The 9,474-nt window shown below is 44.0% G+C and overlaps 1 pseudogene; it reads left to right on the plus strand.

The window, feature by feature from the left end:
* Nucleotides 1-7,989: 7,989 nt before the first annotated feature.
* On the plus strand, nucleotides 7,990-8,105 carry LOC136636991 (5S ribosomal RNA; annotated as a pseudogene).
* Nucleotides 8,106-9,474: the final 1,369 nt, after the last annotated feature.

Here is a 9,474-nt window from a genome sequence, read left to right on the forward strand (position 1 = left end):
CGGGAGCAGGCGATCTCTAAGATCTTGAATGACCTAATATGCCAACTTGGTAAATTGCTTGATGTGAAATTTACATATTATTAACTCCAAACTGATGATAATTTGCAAAAAGTAGTGTTAGTCAATTCTTGATGTTACTAATAGGAACATGTGTCCATCTGGGCCACACTGGGACATGGGAAGTTACCTTATCTTGAGCCAGACCATTGGTCCATTAAGCTCAATGTTGTCTATGCTGACTGGCAATAGCTCTCCAGGATTTTGGGGGAGTGGGGACACTCGTGGCTTTAGCTGGGAGATGCCTGAGACTGAATCTGAGACCTTCAGCATGTAAAGCTGACTTTGCTCCTGCTGTGACCGTTTATCTTACAAGCTAGGACAAAATATCTCCTCAGAATATAGTATTTGCTCTGTACTAAGGAAAAGAGCTGATCTGGGGAACTAGCTAGGTGAAAAATATCAGGAAGGCAGAACAATTGGCCAGAAGAGCTGTTCATGTACTGAAGGCTTTGTCATAAAGATGACTAGTGCACAACTGAAGCTTCAATTCTGTGCCTGCTTTCCAGAAAGTTCCACTGGAGGCAAATTGAGATTGTAAAGGTTATTGTGGAAGAAACAGCTTATGCTAAAGTTATACTCAAAAGCTATTACTATGTGTTTCCCAAACGGTGAGTCGGGACCCATCAGTGTGTCATGAGCCAATTTTTGGTGGGTCACGAAAAGTTTCCGAAATGTATTTTTAAAACTTCGCACGCACCCTTTCCTGATTTGCAGAAGAATATTGCAGCAGCGGGTAATCCGTATGGAGAGACTGCTCTTGTGGCAAGAATACTAACCAGTGCTATGAGGTCATCTTCATACCCCCAAATTAAAATGTCACATTTTCCTATTGCCTCTAGTAATTACTAATTGGCATGCCATAGATCATGTGTGAACCCAATTTCAGACTTTTGTCTGACCTGGAAGTCCCTAACTGCACATCTTGCTCTCCAGTTCAGCCTTCCGGGTACCCTGAAATGATTGTGGAGTTTTGGGGGAACCGTCTTTGAACCTATTTCTAGGGAGAGCATTGGCGTCACTAGCGTTCGCGTCACCCAGTGCGGGAGATCAGCGCGTCATCCCCATGCAGTGGGCGGAGCAATACTCCAGGTGGTGGGCTTGGTGATCTACCATCTCCCCGCCCCCACTGGTTTTTTGGCTGTACCTTTTGATAGAATAAAGATATTTCAACGCAGTTTGTTTCATTGCATTCTGCATGAAATTGCACATTGATTGATATAGTATAACATGATGGTATTATTTTTACAAACTAAGATTTTAGTGTCAACTTATTAACACCTTATTGGAGCAGCTCTCAAACTTTTAGCACTGGGACCCACTTTTTAGAATGACAATCTTTTTAGAATGACAGGACCCATCATAAAGCAAATTAAAATAAATAATTATAAATTATTAAATAAAAGTAAAACAAATAATTAAATAAGGGGAAGCCAGTCCTGTTCCACCAAGTGAATTTTCTCTGTAGCCTGCCTGCAGTAATACCCCCCCCCCCAAAAAAAAAGAATCAGTAAGATTTTCATCCCTACCCAGTACCCAGTTCAATTTAAGTTCTCATATTTCAAGCATATCACTATCAGGACCCACCTGGCTTTACAAGCCTGAGAGTCCAATCCTATGCCTGTCTACTCAGAAGTAAGTCCCATTATAGTCAGTGGGGCTTACTCTGAGGAAAGTGTGGATAGGATTGCAGCCTAAAACAGAAAAAAATTCTCCTTACCCTGTCAAGCCTCTGTTTCATTCTTTTTATAGGGGGGCTGCCTTCTGGAGCATTTGTTGAGTGCCAGTTGCATCAAATCAGGACGATTCTGGTGGCCTCACATTTCCCTTTGCCTGACCTGCCCAGGAGCCAAGGCACGTTTGCTTACTTGCGAGTAAATGCAACCATGTGGCTTAGTTTTGCTTTCCATAGGGCTCAATACATTCGGCAGCTTGGAAGGAGGGACCTCTTTCTCAGGTGGTTTTTGGAGACTGCATTCATTGGATCAGGACCACTTGGGTGTCGTTGGATTCATCTCAGTCTGCCCTTTCTGATGGACTAAGGCACGTTTGCCTACTTGTGAGTAAACGTTCAATGCGGCTCAGTTTCACTTTCCATGGGTTCCATGCATTTTTTTGTTTTCTGGTTTTTTGCCAATAACTTTTGATAAAAAGGAGATATTTCACTCTGGTCTTTTGCATTGCATTCTGCTGGGAATTCTGCATCCAACGGTATATAACATGATAGGGTTACTCCTAAGCACTGCAATTTTAGCGTGTTAATCCCCCGGTGAGCGTCCCCCCCCCGTGCACGTTACCCGGTGTGGCCCGCACCCCCCGCACCCCCTAGTGATGCCACTGAGGGAGTGTATAGCAAAATAACTACACACACGCACTACATGTAAGGTCTCTAACACAGTGTTTCTCAAACTGTGGGTTGTGACCCACTAAGTGGGTCACACGTCAATTTCAGGTGGATCCCCATTCGTTTCAATATTTTATTTTTAATATATTAGACTGATATGTGTCTGCATTTGAAGAAATGTTACAGATCTGTAACAGGTTACTATGAATATGCTTTTAACAATATACAAGGGACTTTCTCCTGGTAAGCGTGGATAGATTCCTGCCTAGGATTATTAAAAATTTTCCTGCTTGATGATGTCACTTCTGATCATGACATCACTTCTGGTGGGTCCTGACAGATTCTCATTCTAAAAAGTGGGTCCCAACACTAAACATTTGAGAACCACTGCTCTAACAGCCTGGGGTGTGCAGAACCCTTATTATTATTGTTATTGTTATTGTTATTGTTATTGTTATTAATAATAATTAATATTAATATCTTTCTAGATATCTATTTTTTTGTCTAGTAATGCTAAGTGGGTCATGACAGATTGTTATTTTAAAAAGTGGGTCCCAGTGCTGTACTAATGACACTGTAGTAGTGTCTTCTCCACCATACAGAACATAATGTATGCCATGTTCCGGCTTGTCCTAGCAGGAAGAGACACATTTGGGATGATTCACAGGTGTCTGGGGATGTCGAGAGACACCATTGCAAGCTGAGCAACGGGATGGATAGAGTGGATAGAGAGATGCTCTTTACACTCTCACATAACACCAGAATCAGGGGACATCCACTAAAATTGAGTGTTGGGAGAGTTAGAACAGACAACAGAAAATATTTCTTTACTCAGCGTGTGGTTGGTCTGTGGAACTCCTTGCCACAGGATGTGGTGATGGCATCAGGCCTAGACAGGGCTTTTTTTTCTAATGGAACGCGGGGCGACGGAGTTCCGGCACCTTTTTGCAGGGGCCCCTCCCCTTCGGAGGCATTCCAGGAGGGGGGGAGCAAAACAGAGGCATTTGCTGGGTGGGTGCTAGGGGGTGCACGGTGGGCGGGCGGGCACCTGGCCCCTGCCTGACCACACAACGACCCCCTCCTGCCCCCATCTCCAAGCTCTTGCCTGAGCCCAGTCCGCCTCCACTCAACCGCTCTCTGCTTTCCCGCGCAGCTTTCAAGCCGGTGGAGGGCGTGGGGGACATGCGCCAATGCCGAGGAGGAGGATGGGAGACGGGCTGTGGGAGACATGAGACGGGCTGTGGCACCCAAGGAACGTGCAGGTACTGGCTTGGTGGAGGAGGAGGGGAAGGAAGCTGGTTGGTGCAGCCCCATGCCAATCTGCAGCACGAGCCTAGGCGTGTCTACTCAGAAGTAAGTCTCATTATGCTCAATGGGGCTTGCTCCTGGGAAAGGGTGCATAGCCTTGTAGCCTGAGAGCCCAAGCCTATGCATGTCTACTCAGAAGTAAGTTCCATTGTGTTCAACGGGGCTTACTCTCGGGAAAGTGTCATAGCCTTGCAGCCTGAGTAGACAGGCAGAGGAAGGGCTCTGAGGCTGCAGTCCTCTCCACACCTTCCTGGAAGTGAGCCCCACTGCCTCTACTGGGACTGACTTCTGAGTAGAAAGGCACAGGATTGGGCCCTGAGGCTGCCATCCTATCCACAGTAAGCCCCATTCACTATAATGGAACTTACTTCTGAGTAGACAGGCACAGGATTGGACTCTAAGGCTGCCATCCTATCCACAGTAAGCCCCATTCACTAAAGTGGACTTCTGAGTAGACATGCATAGGATTGGGCTCTTAGGCTGCAATCCTAGGCACTTTCCTGGGAGTAAGCTCCATTGACTAGAATGAGACTTACTTCAGAGTAGACATACCTAGGATTGGGCTCTTAATCCTGGCAGAGATATATATCTGCACCTGTTTTCACCTGCTAAGGGCAGGTGAAAAGGGATTCTATGTGTGTACAACATGCTGTCCAGCCTTTCCAAAGATCCACCTCATCCTTCCCCCACAAGCATGCTCTCCGCCAGCCAGAGTTTGCAGCTCCTCTCCAGCAATGCACAGCAGCTGCTCAGGGCAGCAGAGAACATACAACTGCATGCCAAGCACCTTCCCAAAGACACAGAGTATTCTGATACCTGAATTAAACCATATTTAATCACTTGTTTGCAAATGTAGCTGTTTCTATGTGCACCTAAGGACCCCTCTTGTCTAAGAATTCCTTTTTTGGTCTTACTCCCACAGTTGCTTAGAGTAATTTTACTACATGGAACTCATGTAAGCCATTTTTTGGAATCCATTCACTGCTTCCTCTCCTCGAAGTAGTGCCACCCTACATACTACACGCTACAAGTGCACCTGTACAGTATTTTTCCCCATGTGTAGAAAAAGTAGCTAGGGGGAAGGGGATGTGGAGATTGACAGCCCAATCCTATGCATATCTACTCAGAAGTAAGTTCATCTTTAGGGGGGAAGCACATAAAAAAATATTTTATTTCTCCAATAAAAAATGGTTTAAAAATAAATAAATAAATAAATGATTAACAAGTTGTGAGTTCCTGCACCTTTTATTTTACAAAAAAAGCACTGGGCCTAGATGCCTTTAAAAGGGGATTGAACAAATTTCTGGAGGAAAACTACATCACGGGTTACAAGCCATGATGTATATGTGCAACCTCCTGATTTTAGAAATGGGCTATGGCAGAATGCCAGATGCAAGGGAGGGCACCAGGATGCAGATCTCTTTTTTATCTGGTGTGCTCCCTGGGGCATTTGGTGGGCCACTGTGAGATACAGGAAGCTGGACTAGATGGGCCTATGGCCTGATCCAGTGGGGCTGTTCTTATGTTCTGAAAGTATGTGCCACCCAGAAGTCAGGCTCATGTAGGCATAAACTTTTCACAGAATTATATTGAACACATCCCACTTATTATTAAGGCTGCAAACCTATACACATTTTCCTGGGAGTAAGCTCCATTGCACACAATGGGACACTTAATAATAATAATAATAATAATAATAATAATAATAATAATAATAATAACAGTATTTATATACCGCTTTTAAACTAAAAGTTCACAAAGCGGTTTACAGAGAAAAATCAAATAACTAAATGGCTCCCTGTCCCAAGAGGGCTCACAATCTAAAAAAATGCAAAGGAATACCAGCAGACAGCCACTAGAACAGACAGCGCTGGGGTGAGGTGGGCCAGTTACTCTCCCCCTGCTAAAAAAAGGAGCACCCACTTGAAAAAGTGCCTCTTACCCAATTAGCAGGGGTAGAGGAGGAGGGGGAGACATGCATAGGATTGTGCTGTAAGTCGGTTTTTCCCAAACCTTTTCGACTGTCGACCTACTGGGCCATTGGCTGTGGCTCCCCACTAGGGCTACAATCCTATACATTGTATAGGGCAGTGGGTTTTTGCAAGAATTCCACGGCTACCCTGTCTGGTTTCTGCAGCTCCCCAAGGAGCCGTGACTCACAAATTAGAAACTACTGCTGTAAGTCTATGTTGCAGTCTAAGACTGGACATTGAACCATTCACAGAAGAGAGCGCCTTCCCAGACGGGCTTTTTGCTTGTGAGGCTTACAATACAAACCTGTCCTCCAGATATGCTAACAGACCTTCTTGTACACCAGTACAATGGCGGCCCAGCTGGCATTGAAGTTCACCCATCAACTGGCCAACGTAGCTCAGACGCTGGCACAATTCTGCTGATGGAGAGGCCAAAAGGGGGAGGAAATTGGGGCATAAAATGGGAGAGATGTGAGAAGGATGTGGGCAGGATGTGGAGGGGTCAACATACACCATATCCCAAACATCCCTCTGACAACAGACATGCCCCCAATGCCAGAAAAATGCTACACCAGTGAAAGAGCAGGTGTGGTAACCCCCAATGGGAATAACGGGGAAGGAAAAAACATCAGAAAATCTCATTGCATTCTCATTGGAGCTTAGGACAGAAACTATATTAGGCAGGCAATTGCAGAACATCAATTCCAGTATATTTTGTGGTTATTAAGAATACTATATACTGCTTTTCAACATAAAGTAGTTCACAAAGCAATTTAAATACATCAATAAATAAATGCCCTGTCCCAAAGGGCATATGCAAGGTATATGCCTGCTAACTGGTATATGGTTATTGGGTCTTGTAAATATTTACAAAACTGTATTTAACTTTCACTGTGGTGGTCTCATTAGAAAACTGCCTTCTAACCATCAGATTGTATGAATTAAACGTTACATCTAAGTAATAACATTTCCTTTCTGGTGAGCCAACTCTTCCAATTAAAAATGACTCTGGTGGAAACTCTTGTCACTTTTATCACAGGAAGAAAATGAGGGCTGATAATAAACTTTTCATGTTTACTGCCAAAAAAACCCGTTGTTTATTCCAGTGAATCTATTTAAGAAGTTATGCAACAATCTGGAATCCTCTTATTCTGGCCTTGAAGGGGCTTCCTTCAAGGCTTTTGCAGGATTTTGTGGGTCTCGGGGTGTGATACCTGCAAAGCAATACAAACAATGTGTTGATCTATGTGGTAAGCCTTGTTTGTCTTACAACATGAGGGGACATGGGGTGCAGCACAGGGCAGTGTAAAGCAATTTCTGAAAAATTGATTTCATTTGCTCTCTCTCTCTCTCTCTCTCTCTCTCTCTCTCTCTCTCTCTCTCTCTCAAAAATAGCCCTGACAGAAGTGACCATCTGGGCAAACTGTTATTCCAACAGCTTCCAGAACCCCAAGTGGATTAAAAAAAAAAAAATCAGTGGATACCAAGTCAATAGAAAAGTAGCTTTAAAGTCCCACTTCCAGGTTTTTTGCTTCTCCATTGTCACCTCAGAATTTATCGGTATAGATGCTATACAACAATCAGCCACTATATGGGGTGAATACAGCATATTCCATTACATTCCATTATTCACCCCATCTAGTGGCTGAATGCGATATAGCATCTATGCCAAAGCATTCAGCTGCAACAATGGAGGCACAAGAAACCTGGAAGTAGGTCTTCAAAGCTATCTTTAAACCAGAGAAGCTTGCAACCAGTGCAGTTTAACAGCATGAAGGTTGGAAACTGGATTTTGGTGCTCTTTTTTCCTTGTTACAAAGCATTTAAAGGTGGACTCTAGTATCGATGGTGAGTCAAATCGGTGAATACGAAAGTCCTACCTGTACATTTCTTCTCAGAGTTCTCAGATGGGATGGATGAACCCTACTAGTTGCATTCTGGAGAGTCTGGTGAAACCAAAATAGTTTTGGGTATCTGAAATTCCCAACCAGACTCCATTTCTGGATTTCAGATTTGCTTATGGAGCCTGCCAGTTTCTGATATTTGGATTGTGTTAATTATCGATTATCAAGGACCGTGTAGACACCTAGAGGTGAGGACGGACCAATTTCCCCCATTCCATTCCAGTCCTTTTTTGTTTCGGAATGTGACTTGGTGTTGCATTCCACTATTTATTTCTGGTTTGACTAGGATCGTTTCTAAAATAATTCTAGGATTGGACCACATGTGATTTGCTTTCGGTTTTCTTAGATTGCTTCCCTGTTACCCTGCACATGTTACCCTGTTACATGTACATGTTACATGTTACCCTGCACTGTTACCCTGCACATGCCCGATCTTGTCTGATCTCGGAAGCTAAGCAGGGTCAGGCCTGGTTAGTACTTGGATGGGAGACCGCCTGGGAATACCGGGTGCTGTAGGCTTATACCATAGTCTTTCGAGACTGAAGGTTGCCAACCAGATTGCTTCCATCGTCCCTTGATGTTTCCATGTACATTAAAAAAATGCTGCACAAAAGCAGTCTTGAGGCTACGGAAGGTATGATTGCAACAAAGTTCACTTTGTGTAGTGTTTTCTCCAGGTGTGCATATGGAGGGCTGCTAAGAACTGGCAGGGGACAAGATGCCCTGATTGGCCCTCCCTCCCTAAATTTTCCTACAAACCAGATGATACTTCATTTTTAAAACTATCAATTAAAAACTTGTTTTAAATTAACATGAGCAAGATTGAAACTAGATGAAAACATTTATCACAATGGGATCCTTTCTTACTTTGAGTAGTGCTACTGCATTTTTTTTTCTTCTACCTCATCAAAGTCCTCCTCATTTGCTTTTTCTTCTTCTGATAATGCAGGGGCATGCAAGGACTCCAAGGCTTTCACCATCTCTCTCATTACTATGTGGTAATTTTGAAACAAAACCCAAGTGAAATAAACTAGCCTGGCCTTATTTTGATTTTTCATTCCCCCCCCCTCTTTTTCCTTTACTGTGCTCCAGACTTATATTTGTTCTCCATACTGTTAATTTCACCTTCAGACAATGCCAAAACGCAAGTAGACTTGATCCAAGGCCATGCGTTCTAGACACACACTAAACTAGAGCAGTGATTTTCAACCTTTTCCATCCCACAACACACTGACAAGCCACACTATGCTGCTGGTGGGGGGCTCACATCCCCAATGACACTACTAATAAAGGACCTTCCCCAAAACTCCCGCGGCACACCTGTGGACCATTCGCGGCACACTGGTTGAAAATCACTGCAATACAGGAAGGGTTGGGGCTTAACTATTGGGGCCTGGGAATTCTGTGAACTGAACTGGGTGACCTGCTTTTGGAGCCCAGTAGTTCCAGTCTGAATCTGTAAGTTTCACTTTCCGATGTCTAAATTGTACTAATACATGTTGGTGCTTTTGGAGAAGACCAGGGCTGCAGTTCCATTACAGCTTTAATTCACTTTCAGTGCACTTCTAATACCCCTGATGTTTTCTGGGGCGGGGGGGGGGGGAGGGTTGTAGTTTGTTAAGGAATCTGTTAGAGCTACTCTCAACAAACTGCATTGGGGGAACAGAACTGCACTGAAAGTGGATTAAAGTTGTAGTGGAAATGCAGGACTGGACAGGCTGAGATTGAGGTATCCATCTGTATTCTGTAATAAATTTGTTTTGTACTGTATAGTTTGTTTTGTCATGGCCTGGACCCTCTAGAAGCCCAGGCCCCAGGGGTTTTATCACCACCCCCAGGTCTATGCGTATGCTCCTGGGCCCTGGCAAATCATCACATGAAAATAATT

The sequence above is a fragment of the Tiliqua scincoides genome, chromosome 1 (genome assembly GCF_035046505.1).
Source record: "Tiliqua scincoides isolate rTilSci1 chromosome 1, rTilSci1.hap2, whole genome shotgun sequence".
In the NCBI taxonomy this organism is placed as follows: domain Eukaryota; kingdom Metazoa; phylum Chordata; class Lepidosauria; order Squamata; family Scincidae; genus Tiliqua; species Tiliqua scincoides.